The sequence below is a fragment of the Cyprinus carpio genome, chromosome B24 (genome assembly GCF_018340385.1).
Source record: "Cyprinus carpio isolate SPL01 chromosome B24, ASM1834038v1, whole genome shotgun sequence".
Classification (NCBI taxonomy): domain Eukaryota; kingdom Metazoa; phylum Chordata; class Actinopteri; order Cypriniformes; family Cyprinidae; genus Cyprinus; species Cyprinus carpio.
The window spans coordinates 11,856,623-11,873,406 of NC_056620.1; the positions used below are offsets into that span (position 1 = coordinate 11,856,623).

The window sequence follows — 16,784 nt, forward strand, 5'->3', positions numbered from 1 at the left end:
ATTTTGAAGTCTTTTTATTTTAAATGTGTATGTAATTAATATATGAATAAATTAATATGAATAAATAATTGTTGTAATATATATTATTTTTTTAGAATTTTATGATTATTATTGAAATAATTTCATATATATATGTGTGTGTGTGTGTGTGCGTGTGCGTGCATATATAGGCATGTATTTACAGTAATAATTATAAGAAAATAAAATTAAACCATATTTATAATTTTATATAATATTAATATAGTAATTATATAATGTATAACTATATTTATCTATTTTATTAATATTAATATTTTAATATGAATAGTATAATATGTGACCCTGGACCACAAAACCAGTCATAACAATACATTGTATGGGTCAAAATTATTGATTTTTCTTTTATGCCAAAAATCATGAGGATATTAAGTAAAGATCATGTTTCATGAAGAGATTTTGTAAATTTCCTACCGTAAATATATCAAAGCTTAATTTTTGATGGATTTAATTTGGACAATTTTAAAGTTTTTTTTTTTTTTTTTTTTTTTTTTTCACCCTCAGATTCCAGATTTTCACATAGTTGTATCTCGGCCAAATATTGTATATCCCAACAAATCACACATCTATGGAAAGCTTATTTATTCGGCTTTATTTATAAATCTCAGTTTCAAAAAATGGACCCTTGTGACTGGTTTTGTAGTCCAGGGTCACATATACTATAAAGTATAATTGCATTATTATAATTATAAATACTTATATTATTTTTATTGTATTTACAGTAATTATAATTTTGTATTATAATTAAGTATTAATACTATTGTATTATTGTATAATTTTTATGTTGTAAAAATAGGTTTCTTGTAACAATTTATATATATTTATTATAAAAATTATTTTACATAAAATATTATGATCACCAATTAATAAAATTGCTCTTGTTTTATTCATACACAGACTGAGAAAGAAGTCTCTGTCACAGAAAAGAAAAAAAAAGACCTGATGTAGAAAACAACATTTTGGAGGAGTTCTGCCTTATGGATCCCTCTCATCTGCCCACCCCAAGAGACTTGCAATCTGAGCAGCAAGACCAGAACATTCATGCACCAGCCTTTATATGTACAGTTTGATGCCCATCTGGCAAACAACATGCTGCACTGAGTTTGAGTAAATCACTTGCTGTAAACGTACTGGATCCCATGGGGGCCAAAAGACAGGCTCACACACATATGTGCACAAACACAAAGTCTCTCTCACCCTGCCAGTCTGCTGAAAATGACATGCTGGTGTGAGTCGCTGTGGGCGGAAAGTGTAGACCGAGGTCACGGATGAGGACTGTAAGATGGAGATGCCTCTGGAACAGTATCTGTGACCTCTCTGTACCCCTTTAATAAGAAACACGTAACGATAATCTCAATAAAAACCTGTCGCATATGTCCATCTGTGTATTTAAAGGCGTCAAATATTTCAAAGCTGAAGCGATCAGACATTTGTGCACCACGAAGGCCTTCTCTGCATCCTGATCTTGAGCTTCCCCTGTGAGGAGGCGTCCCAAAGTCCCACAAACTGTCTCACTGACCCTGCTGCACTCTCTGAAGAGCAACTACCTCTCAAGCCAGGACACACAGACCAGGCCCTGAACCCAAGTGCCTGGCCCCGATCTCCGCGCTCTCAGCTGGAGACGCTGCCAGCTCTCTCTCTCTTCCCTTTTTTTTTTGTCCTCCAGTTGATCCAATTTTTTTTTTTTTGTGAAATTTGATACCAATCGGCGTCGCTCAGGCAATACCAGTTCAGAGAGTCCCAGAGATCTCTGCCTGTACAGTGACTGACTACACTGAAAAAAAACCTGATTTCGAATGTTTGCGCTGCATTGATCATTTTTGAAGCCAACTTTCTATTATTCCTTTTTTATTTAATTGCATTAGTCGCATGTTGGGCGCAAGGTAATATTATCTAATGCTCAACTGGCAAAATGTTTTTATACTACTGTACAAAACTCTCAGCTCTTTTTTGAGTCTTGTAAACATTTTGATGAACATGTCTGCCTGGTGTTTGAAGTTATAAAAAATAAGAAAAAAGCCTACTTGATGATTTTGTGGTCTTGTAAATACGCCTGTTTTTCATCCCTTTCGCTTTTGTTGCTATGTAAATCTACAGATGCATATTGGATTAAGAATAAGCTGTCAGAATAAATAAGATTTAGTTTAGCACACTTTTACCTCTTTTCTGTTGTAAATACATATTTGTGATTCACTTAGTGGTGTGAAGGACTGTTTCGAAGCACTGTCGGTGTGTTCAGATCTTTTCCAACAGGCTTTCCACAAGACTGGTGACTGGATAAAGTGTATTAATTTATTTTTGTATGTGCAGGGACTTTTTTTTGCACCGTTTTATTGATGTGGTTTTATACTTTATAGATGTGGTATGTCCACGTTCTCATGTATCTGTACAGAAATTATGCAAGATCTCTAAAGTTTGTATTTAAACCATCAAAAGTGAAACCACACGAGTCCTGCTTCATATTAAGAAATTCTGAACACTGAGATTGTAGTGTTGTGCTTTTTTCAGTGATAAATTAAAATCTGTTTATTGCAATTCTTGCATCTTGCAGTGCCTTTTTATTTACCAGTCTGTTTTGGCATAGCAAAACAGATGGAGTTTCAGTATGCTTTTAAATCCTTGCAAAGAAGTGCTAACAAATTATGCAAACCTCTTTTCATTAAAAGTATGACTCATTCGTAATACAGACTTATGACAAGTATTCCAATTACAGAACTCTTCAGTTAAAATGAGAAGACATTACATTCAGTGCAAATGAAGTGCTTCTAGATTCTAATTAAAATAAATATCTGAGCATAATTTAAAGCGATAGTTCACCCAAAAATTTTAATTCTATCATTATTTACTCCTCTTCATATTGTTCCAAAACCTGTCTGCATTTCTCTCTTTGGCTAAACACAAGAAGACGATATTTTGAAGAATGTTGATAACCAACTAGTTTCAGATGCCATTGACTTCCATTGCATTTTTTGTCCATACAATTTTTTTTTTAAAAAGATTAGTTACCAACGTTCTTCAAAATATCTTCATTTGTGCTTAACATAAGAAAGAAAGACATACAGGTTTGAAACAACATGAGGTTGTGTAAATTACAGAATAATTATCCTTACTACCCTCAATAATTATAAAGACCCTTTTCATATTTCCAGGGTTTCTCAGATGCGGAAGTCATCATAGTTGGGTCATTTTGTTTAGTGGTGAACGGAAACTACAAATTTGTATTTTTTTATTTAATTAATTAGTAAGTGTTCCCATTTGCCCCAATAATAAAAGAAAAATACACTTTCTTTCTGTGACTTTCCAAAGGAGGAAAAAATACAAAGTTATAAATTTACATTATTTAAAAACAAAAAAACACTTTGGTATATTTACAATATTAAAAATGCATCACCACAGTCACTGAAAAAGGTCCATAGAATGAAAATCACACAGCTCTGATGCCGAACTAAAACCATTGAATGAAATAGATGTCAGTCATATCCGTTTATCTTAAACTTTTTGCTTTTATCAAATTTAGACTACTTGTGCTGGAAATATCAGGTTCAATGCATCAGCCACATGCATATTTCTTACACGATGAGCAAGGAAACAGACACTAAACTCCGTCATCCCTTTCCACCCATATTTCTGCAGTCTGTCCTTGTGTTTGCTATTTGGTGAGTGGAACCCATTTCTCAGCATGACCCCCAGGGACCTGCCCACTGTCCCTGCCCAGCTCTGAGCGCTCCTGCTGTGGGAACAGCAGGCCCCTCTCTCCCCTCAGCTTCATCAAGCTGTCCACACTACTGACCACCCACTGACCCCTGACCCCTCCACCCCAGCCTGATACGCTCAAAGCGGCACGCACACAATGGGGCCAGTGACAGCATTCACACATCTGAAAAATCTTCGCTTTATTTTAATCAGATGAAAGCATTCTTGGGAATTTGTTAAACGTCACATTTTGTGGGGCGCCGTCTCGCTTTTCCCATGATTAAATAAGGAACTCTTTTACGACCTAAAAGCGAGTTCTTCAATAAGCCTCTAATAATATTTTTATTCCATTCGCACGGCAGTGATAAATCAAATATTTAGTTATTTAGTCCTTTCTCGCCCAGTTAGTGATAGCTTCGTGTTAATGCCCACTCAGAGAGCAGATGGGGTAATAGGAGGCCGAGGGCAGAGAGCCCGCGTGTCGCTCACTCTTTCTCTACCAGGTGCACTGGAGGGGGGGGGGATCACTGAAGATCCTTAGGGACGATTCATTTTCACCCCTGCTGCCTGTAAGGAATGGATTCAGCTTACAGGTAGGTAACAAAAGCTGCTAACTGACAGAGCTGGAAGGAAGGTGACTGATTTATGGTTCTTTTCTTTCTCATTCTCGCCACAACTGTAACCCTGAATAACCGTGTCAAATTGAAATGTAGGAATATTGTTAGACCACAATGAAAAAGTGTGTTTTGTCACTAAAGACGCCATGTCTTTAAAAATGTGGGGGAGACAAAGACATGATGGGTTTTATGATGTTCACATTTAATTTGCTGATAATTACTCATAGGATGAGACAAACATTTGAGGTGAATTACTGGAGCGGACTTTTGTAAACAGAAATCTTACCCTGCTTTACTTCAGTTCACTGCTGTCTCTTCTTTATTTGAATGTTTCCAATTCTTCCCCTTCCCCCTGTACTCATCTGTACCTAAAGGTTAATGTTATTTAATAAGATTATTTGTTATTATTTGTATGACATGTATTTTTTGATTATTACTCAAAAATATGTGTAACTGCACAATTATTATTACCTTTGTCATTCTTAAAAGAGTCATTTTATTTCAATATATACGCATAGGATTAAGTGAATTTGTATCCTGCTCATGCATTACCTGTCCAGTTAAATGATCATTTGTCTTCATATTCATTTGTCCCTCAAATGTTCTATCATAGGTTATTTTATGTTATATTTGCTTTTTATATTTTATTTTATTGGAATCATCTCTTTTTTCCCCTCATTGTCGTTGTTCTGTTTGTTCTGTGAAAACGCAAAAAAACACTAATAAATATTGTGTGTATATGTGTGTGTGTGTGTGTGTGTGTGTGTGTAATTATATGTGATAAATGATCATTTCATTAAATAAAAGTTTAGTGTTTAAAATAAAACAAAAGTGCATACATTATTTGGTGTTATACATTATTTTGCATGTTTTCTAGTGTTCTAGTTTGTAGTTTATTTAATTTACATGGTATATCTCAAACAACATACGGCAAAAGGACTCATTAGGAAAACAATTTTACAATTGCAATTGATAAAATACAACAACAGCAATGATTTCTTTGCCACGTTCCTTTTTCTTGGTTCTTCTTCAAAATCCAGTTGTCATTTCATCCATATTTAAGCTGACAATCTGAATAGAATTAAAAGCCCAATCACATCCTTCCAGAATGATTCTGAATCACCGAAGCCACATGATTGTTCTTTTATTAAATCAAATCCAGCAAATATTCTGCTTGTTTCTCTTATAATCAGCATCTAATGCGTCCCACTGTCCACCTTTTCTTTCTTTCATTCTTTCTTTCTTTCTTTCTCTGTTCTCCCCACCCACCTTTATTTCTCCTCCCTGTTTGGTTCGTGCTGATGATTTCCAGCTGCTCAGGCACCATTCTGTTACATCTGCTTCTGCTTTAGTAATTAATAGCTCACTTTCCTCTCCCAGTCAGATTGGGAGACTGATCCCCCTCCACCCCTCCACCCCTCCACCCCCTCACATACACTCTTCTCTTATCAGACCTGTCAATCACGTCCGGGCTGTTTAAACATGCCACTGCCACCCCCCTCCTCTTGCTTGCTTTCTCACTTGCTCTCTATTTTTCCCCTCTCTAACTTACTTTCGCTCTCTTTTTCTCTGTCTTTCTCTTTGCTCGTTCTATGCTCTGTCTTTCTCCACTCCTTAGCTGCACCCCTCCTCCTCCTCTGGGTTTATTCATTCACATCTTGGGAGTTTGGACACACACCCTCTTCAGTCCCATCCCCCTTGTTTCCAGCTGAACTCCTGTCCAGCATCAACGGTTTCAATCAGTCTGCCAGAGGCCTATCGGGACACCAGCTCTGCCTCTCCTGGGTAGCCAATAAAGGGCCTCTTCTGTCCGTTTGGGTGCCTGAACAAAAATATTTGTTTGTTTAGAAATAATTGTTTAGATTTGTATTTTTTATACTCAAATAAATAAGCTAAATATTGCATGCTGTGTGTTCGGTGTTCAAAATATGCATTAATTATTTGGTGGGATCATTATAGAAGAAGATTTGTTTGCTTGATTAATTATTTACAAGTATATTCATTTTCTAATTTGGTTTAATGTTTGTTTGATTTACAGGGAAGATCTCAAACAATAAACAACAAAAGCACTCAGTCATATTAGGAAAAAAATTACTGAAAAAAACAAAAGAATATTGATACAATTGTGATTATATCAGAAAACAGAAAAAAATCTTGATCAAAATGTAAACTATTTTTAAAAAACAATCCTACTAAAAATGATGTTACATGTCTTGTTTTAGTGTTTGAAAAACTATAAATAATAATATAGGGAACAAGTATAAATATAATTGTGTTCTATTAAATCACAAAGCTTGGAGGAGAAAAATCTTTATCACATTTTTGATTCATAATTTTTTTTCAAATTATTTTTTATTAGTGTTACTAAAAAGTGTTATACATATTGTTTCAGTTTTTGTAAAAATTATAAATAATAATATTATAGATATAAAATATACTGTGATTTATTAAATCACAAAGCTTAGAAGAGAAGACATCTTTTTTATATCTTTGATCTGTAAATGATTTTCAAACAATTTATTATTATTTATCGTCTATCAGGCTTCAGAGTTGCTCAGGGCCGTGTTCCCATTCTGAATTCCTCCTGTGCAGTTGTGTTTGAGCTCTTCGGCCAGCTCGAGGGGCCCCATCTTACACTCTCCACCTCCTCTCCGTCCTTACAGTATGTGTCCTCCCCCGCCATTGAGGGAGATTAGCGGGGCTGGGTACAGGGACTACAGTCCCGAGCCTCCCCCAAACTCATCACTGCCTCCCTCCCACTGCTCCTGCCATGGACCCCCACAGGTTTCACTCCTGTTGGATAATGGTCCCAGTGTGGCCCGGTGGGACTCAGACACATCTTTCTTCATACGCAGACAAGCTTATTCTTCTTCCGAAGTAACGCCAGCCCCCACCCCTTAAACCCCTAAACCGACGGGACCAAGAAATACACACTAATAAGTTTAGAGCAACTGATGAGAACCAATACTGAAGAAGACATGCCAAATTATTTGTTCTCATACAGGCATGTGATATTATCGGAAAAAATAAGCGACATTTTTTCCAGTGTGTTACAATAAAAAAAGCTGTTATACATTTTATAACTCTTTTTTTTTTGCATTGTATGTCACAAACTATATCCCATATCTATCTGATACAAATCAAAGCCGTTTAGAAATCTATTATTTATCATAAAACTGTGTAAATTAGTGTGAAATACAAAAAATGCTGCCGTTACAGGTATTTCACTATAGGACTGGGCTGTAATGCAATAGAAAACAGACATTTTCATTTGTACAAGAATTGATTGTGGTAATGCGATCTACTTGTTCATATTTATTATGGTTTTCTTTATAAACAACCCCACCCCACCACCTAATTTTAAGCATTTTAATTCATAAACGCAAACAATAACAAAAACACGATGCATAAGATAACTCTAAAAACGTAATAGCTTATACAGAATGTGTGTGTGTGTGTGTGTGTGTGTGTGTGTGTGTGTGTGTGTGTGTGTGTGTGTGTGTGTGTGTGTGTGTGTGTGTGTGTGTGTGTGTGTGTGTTTTAAACGTAAATGGTCCTGTATAGGCCTGTACACTGCCATTTTGTACACTGGACAGTTTTACAACCTTCTCAGTCTGGCCAAGCATTGTATTTCTAGTTTTTTAACATGGAATCAAATACATAAACAAACTAACCCTTTATGACAGTGAGCTAAATTGTAATTGGTTAAACTGAGGTGTTTCCCGTAAATAATTAGGCTAAGTGTTCATTTTCATTTTTTGTATTTCTTACAAATAAAATACAAGATCAATGCGAATAGAGTAAAAAATGATTTTAAGTTTAATTTGATCCGTACTGTAAAGTGACCATTTGAATCTCCGCGGTGGTTTAGTTCCAGGCGGTTGGAGGCAGAGTGAGTGCGGAGGGAACTGACCTCTTCATGGGGGAGAGAGGGGGGACTGAGCCCCTGCGTGACATTAATCTGCCCTGTCACCCTGTCTCTGGGATCTGCACAGGAGCATACGGCACAGGAAGCATGTCCTAACTGGAAGTAAATCGCTCTAATCAATAATGTCACATACTGCTTTTTCATTTTGTGGAGGCTGCACATAAAACACCTTTCCATCATATCCATAAATAACGCGTAGCTACATAAACACAAACGTGTATTTCTACTCACAATTCGCTTAATTCTTCGCGGTTTTCATTCTGCCGGGGTCTGCTCGCTCGCATCGAGGCACACACACTCTTTCTGTGTGCTCCTCCGGTCGTGCTCGGTAACAGCAGGCCTCTCAGCGGTGTGTGCTGATTTTCCCTGCCGCCTCTGACTGCCGCAGCCGGAGCTGAACAGCAGCGAGGAACAGGAGCTCAGCGAGCGCGCTAGAAAGCCTCCAAACGCACGCTGACACACTGATAATTTTCCATAAATGTTAAAAATAATGACAAAATATGAACTTAATCTGTAAAGTATCATTTAAAAATGACACGTTTATTTTGTTATGTATGCATTACAAAGGACAAATAATAGGCTGTATAAATGGTTGTGTTATTTCTGCTGGCCGTTAAAGCTGTTATATGAACACTATAGAATTGTCAGTAATTTTAACGGGAAGAGAATGCAAAAATTCTACAGTAAGACATGTTAATTAGCCTACCGTTCACGGTAAAATTAATGAATGCTATTTCAAAATACACTGTAGGCCTATGTATTTTTAATAGTAAAAATGTGTAAATACGTTTTTAGACGTACAATGTTTGAAGTTGGCCTATTAATTACGGGGAAGCTGGAGGATGCATTTGATCCTTTATCAGTATTTTAGTGTGTTGATGGTGTTTTGTGTTTATGTGGGTCTTTGCTCTAATGTTGTTATTTGGCAACAGTTGCCAGTTTTGAGATATTATGTCATCATGTGGTTTTCCATTGTGCACATGAGATATTTTCAATATATTTTATGGTGACCTACAGATTTTTATAAGCTGCTATATTGACAATATACGATTTAATGACATAAGGCCTAGGATTTGCCATGCTGTAATGTTTGTAGCATTGTAACTTTATTATTTTACAGTAACGTTGCATTCTAAACCACTGTTAGGCCTACCATTTGTGTTTTGTTTTTTTAGTAAATTTAACAAAAAATAACGTAACATTAAAATGAAAGTGTAGGTTTGCTCGTCAAACAAACAAACAAATAAAATAGACATATATTATACGAGGTAATGAATACAAAATATTACTGTTTTGTTGTATTCTTTACTTCAAATAAATTTTGCAGTAGGCTATAGGCCTATGTAAAGAAAAATAAAATAAAACAAGGAAAATCCTTTTAATGCAAATCAACCTCTTTAACACAGATAAATTATAATTCCAGGCAACTTGATAAATGTGACAGACTATAGTGTTGAAACATCATGTATTAATCGGATAAAAATAGATATCAGTTCATTATCTGAGCAGCCCCCATCATAATTAATAAAATAGTCAAAAGGCGGTGGGGGTGTAGGCTACTTTAAATTATTCTTATTTCCCATAATGTCCCAGAGAAGGAGTAAATTGCATATAATTTCTTGATACAAGACGAGCTATTCATTTTGTTCTGGGTCAGGAGAGACACGCTGTGATAGGCTCACCTGCCGCAAGCTTGTTAATTATGGAAATGTGAGTTAGAATCAGCTGTCACTATTATGCAGCGGAGCCACTCTCACGAGGGAGCGATGTGTGTGTGTGTGAGTAAGCAGGCTCTTTCATTTTAAGCCGTGCAGTGAACATGCATGTCATGGACAGGGGCTGCTTTGGGCCACTGCACATCTCAGGAGACTTCATTAATTATTCAACCCTTTGACTCCCAGAGAGACGAGCCCATTCGCTGTACGTGGCCGGTAACCCCAGAAAAAGACCATTAGGCCTACAGGTTACCTGAGTATGCAGAATAGAAATGATGCGTTGCTATGGAACCAGCCACATGAAGATTCGGCATTTAATAACAAGAACATCTACAGGACTGACGCTAATTTGGGAGGGAACGCTGAAAGAAGCGTGTATTGTATGTATGCAGAAGCAACCACATGTGCATCCGGGGAGGAAGAGGCGGTCAGCTCATGTTGATTTTAATACGGTAAAAGTTGAAGTAGGGGCACAGAATTGACATGTAAAACTTAAATAAATTAAATTAAATACATTAATAATTAAAAAATATATATTAAACATAAATATTTAATTTAATAATTTATATACTGAATATATAAATTATTAAATGAAATAAATATGTATATATATATATATATCAAATACAATTATATTATAAATGATTAAATTATTAATTATTAAAATATAAAATATAATTAAAATGATTAAAATATCAAAATGTAATTTAAATAAAACTGAAATAGCCTACATAAAATTCGAAATAATTTGTAAGACTTAATCAGATCGCGCGGAATGCTGTTATTTTAAATTGTGTAGGGATCTGATATTCAGCGTAGACGCCATATTTAATTTTTCACGAATGAAAGCTACCTAGGCTACACTTAAACTCTCATATCAAGTCAAAAGATGTCTTTTGATCAGCTGGATGATCGACAGACAGGTACGGCGTCTGCCTCGAGTAGGGTACGTAAGTTTGAAGACATTAAATAAACATATTAATAAACATATTAGTCAATGGAGTCAACGGAAGATCCCCACCGTGACAGAAAAATAAACGCGCGCGTTTGTGTGTGTGTGTGTGTGTGTGAAGGATGGGGTCGACTAAATGCCTCCAGTGTGTTCCGCTTGTGAAATGTTATGCCTTTAAAACAATGCTATGTATTTTGAGGATGTACATTTTACTGGCGTTTTTACGAGAAGCATAAATAGACTACAGATGGCTATATTAATAAAACAGTTCAAGTATTATAAACTCTGAACTTTCTAATATTACATTAGCCTACTATATTAAACGTTGCGCCTGATTGAATGACACAACAGAGGAAACAGTTTCAAGTCAAATTTCTTCTAATGTCTTCTATCCTGCCTCTTATAATTTGGACCAGTTTGTGGGAGCACATATTTGCAACATTAGTTTAGAGAAACACTGCTTTCAGTGCTGAAAATATTACTATTCAGATATATCAGACAAGGGAATGCACATTGAACGACAACTAATCTGTTATTGAAAACCCCTGTAAATTCCACAGCATTTTCCATTTAAAACATGGTCAACCTAAGGCTGACATATAAAAAGAATGAGGTCATCGAATGCCAGGTGTGCATTTATCAATGTAATCTATGAGTACAGAGACCTCCCACAATCTCACTGGTCTATAAGAGCACATGTAGTGACTTGAAAGAAGCAAAGAAATCACAGTATGACATAAATAAATATAAAAACATGCACACAAGAATCTAAACCCTTAAGCCTCCAGAATCCACTACATCTTTTCTCAATCTATGATAAAAAAAGAAGTTTGGTTGGCTTTTAGTTCTTTGGCAATATACATCTGTTGAGCCACGTGGCCAGTATTTTTTGCAGAATGGAGGACACTTGTTTTGAAGGATTAGCTGACTAAGACATTCTGTGTGTCTTCCCTGGCTAGCCATGTTTTATTGTTATTGGTTTTGGGCATGATAGGAAAGTATGTAACTACAGGTGTTGGACACATGAGAGACAGGGACCAAATCAAGTCCAGGACAAAAGATAACAAAATGTGTTTTATGTCCTTCAGGATGTGAATGGTTTGGATGCTTTTAGATTTGCTGGGAGAGAAACTGTGCTTAAGGTTAAGGGAGAGGGGCCGTTCGAACACTGGCAGCTACACAACACCCACAATTAGTGGTGTTTGCTGTGCTTTGTCTGCATCAAGCTACAGCACAGGACACATAATGGCCACCGTCAGGCCAGGGAGAGGGATCGAGAGAAAGAACTGCTGCTTTTCAGCTCAGAAACAATGAGGCCCAGGCTGGAATAGCCTCTCCCCACAATATGTGAAAGGCCCATCTAGGATTTGATTGCATAACTTGTAATAGAAAATGACTTGAAGAAATACACCGGCCAAATTCTTGTCTTTAATGAACTAGGTTCAGTGAGTCTGTTTTGAAACTACTGCAATTAACTGGTTACAGTCATGGTAGGACAATTCATTTACTTTTACATTTTTACATGGATTAGCACTGAGGTTAATTTTAAATAACTGCTTTACAATGACAATCATCTTGGAGAGTGGTAATGGGTCCTTAGAAAATGGCTGTTTTGATTGGATCATTTCCAAAGCTCTGCATTTCAGACAAAATCAATTCTATTTTTCATACCACTAAGTTTATGAAATCATGAAAAAATGTATATACATTTACACCTAAAAACTGTTTTGTCCCTTTTTCTTAAAAAAAAAAAAAAAAAAAAAGTACCTGAAACGCTGGGTAGAAGGTTAAAATCTTTTTAGATTCATAAAAACAATTCAATAAAAATTTAAAAGCACAAATGTGAAGCTTATGACTTCATAAAAGCACTTGCATTAAATATTGTTTAAGCTGTAAAACTGTTTAAATGATTAATTTTACAGTCGTTTTAGGGTTTATGGCGTTACATTGTTATGCTGACCAAGTTGGAAAATTAGATGTAACTTTAAACAGAAAGGCTTAAATCTTTTTTCACGCTAAAATCATGTTATCATGCATATTATTAACTATTGTTGGCTATACTGTATTTTAACGTTTGGTTTAACCTATTCAGTTCCATTGTAAGTACCTTACTGTAACTGATTTTTGCTTTTGTTTAGGAAAAGGAGAGATGACTGGAATTTAATTTTTGCAGTAATTAACATTATACCACAACTGCTGAAAATGCTCCTTTAATTTCTCAAGTTTTTTGATAATTTTCTCCAAACTAACAGCACCTTATGGGACATTTGGAACGAGGGGTTAGTGTGCTCTGGACTAGGGCTGCCTTTGTGGTCACTGGAGAGGGAGGGCCCTCTTTGTTCTGTCAAGGACTTATCACAATCAGAATGTACAGTGTGTCAGGCACACACCGGCATATATCAACTTCAATCTCTTTTTAATGAGAAATTCTGCCCTCTTTAATATGTGCAAATTAACCTTCCCCCCTCCACTCCTGAAACCTCTGTATATGCACACCCTTTTCTCTATATCTGTCCCACTCTTTTTCCCTCTCCACCTCCCTCCCTGCTTTCCCCCTAGGGGCAGAACCCTACGATGGACATAGTGCTAGATTAACCATCAGGCTGAGCAGAGCACGAGAAGATTTGACTATGAAGCCAACACTATTCAGACCCATACCAGCTGCCTGCCTGGCCCTTATATTATTACCATCATTATTCTTACTATTATCAATTTTAGATTCAAGCCATGTTGATTATAATTTTTGAATTACAGCTAATAAGGAATTTTTAAAAACAGAGAGTGGCTCCAAGCCTGGCACGGTGGTGTGCCATAATTTAATAGATTTCCTGGTAAGGGATCCATTTCCCTACAGTGTACCCAGCGTGAGGTCCAGGGAGCTGCCAGCATCCTTCTATTTTTTCCCCCCTTACGCTTTTTACTTAATAGGCAAAAATATTGTTTGACTGTCTTTGTAAAATAGCAATAAATAAATAAATATATATATATTTTTTTAAATAAATGAATAAAAATCTGGCAAAACCTTTGATTTGGAGGTATATTTATATCAACAATTAAGTAAAGGCTTTATTAAGTATAGAAATTTTTATTTTCAATCTGAAATTGGTTCAGATTGGAATCTAAGGTGTTAAATTATGTTGTATTAGAATAAAGGAGTTAGAAAAAGAGTTTAGAATAAAGACTGCATCTCAAAATAAACTCACTGCTTTCACAAAACAAGAAACAATAAAATTTTTTACTAAATCATTTCCCCCCGTCTTGTTCTAATTGTAATACTTAATTTTAATAGCCAGTGCAGGATAAGGACCCTTTCCTCACTTCTAAGAATCTCTATATTTCTTTTATGCTTGTGGAAAATGTACATGCAAATTGAAGCCATCAACAGCCAGTGATGAAGTGAGAGTACATATTGTAAACAGTGTGTGCCGTTGCTATGGTATCCATTTTCACTTCAGAAGTGGGGAGGGAGCGAGTGTGTGGCGGGGAGACTGTCCATGCGTCTCCATAGTGATCAAGATGCCATGCAATCCTGCTATTCTCCACAGCAACTTCTGTGTTTCCAATCACACAGACAAAGAAACTTTGAATTTATATAGTGAATGTGCAACTATAAAGACATTATAAGTAATATTTCTGAAAAATTTGATATAAAGTTTGCAGTAAATATTGATTTCTACAAGCATTTTTCCTTCAAAACCAATTTCTCTAATAAGACTGAACTGAATTACAGAATATATTCCACCAATTAAGTGAAATGTTCTGTTGACCCAGTAGCGTAAGTACCGACCTGCATGTTCAGGGAACAGGCAATTAGGAGAAAAATGTAAACTTCTCCAGATCATCATTAGGCAATTCAGTCTCAGAGGAAATTGCTTTTTTTTTTCCTTATTTGACCCTTCCTCCTTTCAAATTCCATTTAAATCCTCTCTCCATTTTCAATCCATAGGGTTTCTGCACACGTTGCCGTCAGGACTGAATTTACTGAGGCAGAAAGAGTCTCAAGTCTCTCTCGTTCCAGGTTAGTTACTCTCTTTTTCTTTCTCTAGTGTTTTAAAGGCATAGTTCACCCAAAATTGAAAATTCTCTCATTAATTACTCACCCTCATTTTGTTCCAAAACTGTAAGACCTTTGTTCATCTTCGGAACACAAATTAAGATATTTATGATCATATCCAAGAGCTTTCTGACTCTCCATAGACAGCAATGCAACTGAAACGTTTTATGGCCCAGAAAGGTAATAAGGACATCGTTAAAATAGTCCATGTGACATCAGTGGTTCAACCTTAATTTTTATGAAGTTACGAGGATACATTTGTATGCAAAGAAAACAAAAATAACCACTTTATTCAACAATTCTTCTCCCCTGCTTTACATCTGCCACCATAATGTATTCTCAAAATATTCTTGTAACTTTATCAAATTAAGGTTAAATCACTGATGTCACATTAAATATTTTAATGTTCTTACTGCATTTCTGGGCCTTGAACGTGTCAGTTGTGTTGCTGTCTGTGCAGGGTCAGAAAGGAGATTTCATGAAAAAAATCTTAATATGTGTTCCAACGATGAACTAAGGTCTTATGGGTTTGGAATGACATGAGGGTGAGTAATAAATGACAGAATTTAAATCTTTGGGTGAACTATCCCTTTAAAACCAGATTCACCTTCCACTATTCCTAATAACTCATTAATCACCTCTTTTTTATTCTTTTTTCCCTTACTCCCATTCTTTCTTTTACTTCCCCTTCTATTACTCTCTGAACATTAGGCTGAGAATCAATGCCACATTGATTTTCCTATCAATGGACATTATCATAGATCAGGCATCTGCTAGCACTGGCCTCAATCCACGTGCCGCCTGTTGCCACGGGGACAGAGAGATTTCATCACTCCTCGCTCTCTGACAGACAGACTGACAGAGAGAGAGATGGCTAAAAAGCAAGGGATGGCAGGGAAATGCATGCACACACGCAGAGTAGAGGATCAATACCTGAAGTGCAGAGGATATTGAGTCAGAGGGGATGTTGGATTTGACTACCGGAGGAAAAAAAAGTGCAGCTTTTGTCACCGAGCAAGCAGGTTTCAGAGATCTCCTGGAGTTTGCACATAAAATGCGTATCCTTGTTTGTGTGACGGCTTCATGACAGAAAAATATCTGCAACAGAATGTAATTAGCCAAAAAATACATGCACAAACTCACTCTAAGAGCTTTTGCACATATTCATAAACATACACAATTATCGAATACCAACATCGGAGAGATATAAGCTGTAGATCGATCCTTTGCGGAGACACTGACAACACATTCATGGGAAAATAACAAATACAAAAATCAGCTCATATCTGCAACAAGCCGCTTGATAGGAGTTGAAGCAAATATGGTTAGAGAAGATAATTTCCTCATATGTGTGTATGTGAATGCTTGATTTCGTCTATCCCCAGTGGAAGCTGTGAAGCCTGAGGCCTAATGACCATTTCAGAGCTCTCTCGCTTAAACGTGACATCCACTTTCCTCTGTATCACATACCCCGTGCTTGAATTTGCACAGTATGACTCATGGACATACAAGTGACACCTTGCAGATTGTGTGGACTGGGTTCAAGTAAACAGACAGAAGCTCTGGACACCGTAGGCTGTGCAGTTAACCCATGGAGGGCACCATAGAGGATTAGTCCAGTGGAGGAGGAGGGGAAGCAGGGAAACCTTTCCACCACTGCTCCACCACTACACAAAATACATGTAGTGCATGCTCAAACATTTGCTTCATACCTAAAAATAAGCATTTGTTTTAAATAGAGTGCTGCAGTGATGATGTATTTTTGAAGGCCATCCTAGAAGTTAGCATC

General features: G+C 36.4%; 2 long non-coding RNA genes across 2 annotated transcripts; one reads left to right on the forward strand and one right to left on the reverse strand.

Moving 5' to 3' along the window:
- Nucleotides 1–6,648: 6,648 nt before the first annotated feature.
- On the reverse strand, nucleotides 6,649–8,731 carry LOC122142219. The gene is made up of 3 exons (XR_006158448.1): nucleotides 8,506–8,731; nucleotides 8,260–8,370; nucleotides 6,649–7,251 (listed from the first exon to the last, which is right to left on the reverse strand). It is a non-coding gene; the product is annotated as an uncharacterized LOC122142219 (long non-coding RNA).
- Nucleotides 8,732–9,951: 1,220 nt separating this feature from the next.
- On the forward strand, nucleotides 9,952–15,962 carry LOC122142227. The gene is made up of 3 exons (XR_006158455.1): nucleotides 9,952–10,052; nucleotides 14,888–14,959; nucleotides 15,707–15,962. It is a non-coding gene; the product is annotated as an uncharacterized LOC122142227 (long non-coding RNA).
- The last annotated feature ends 822 nt before the right edge of the window (nucleotides 15,963–16,784 follow it).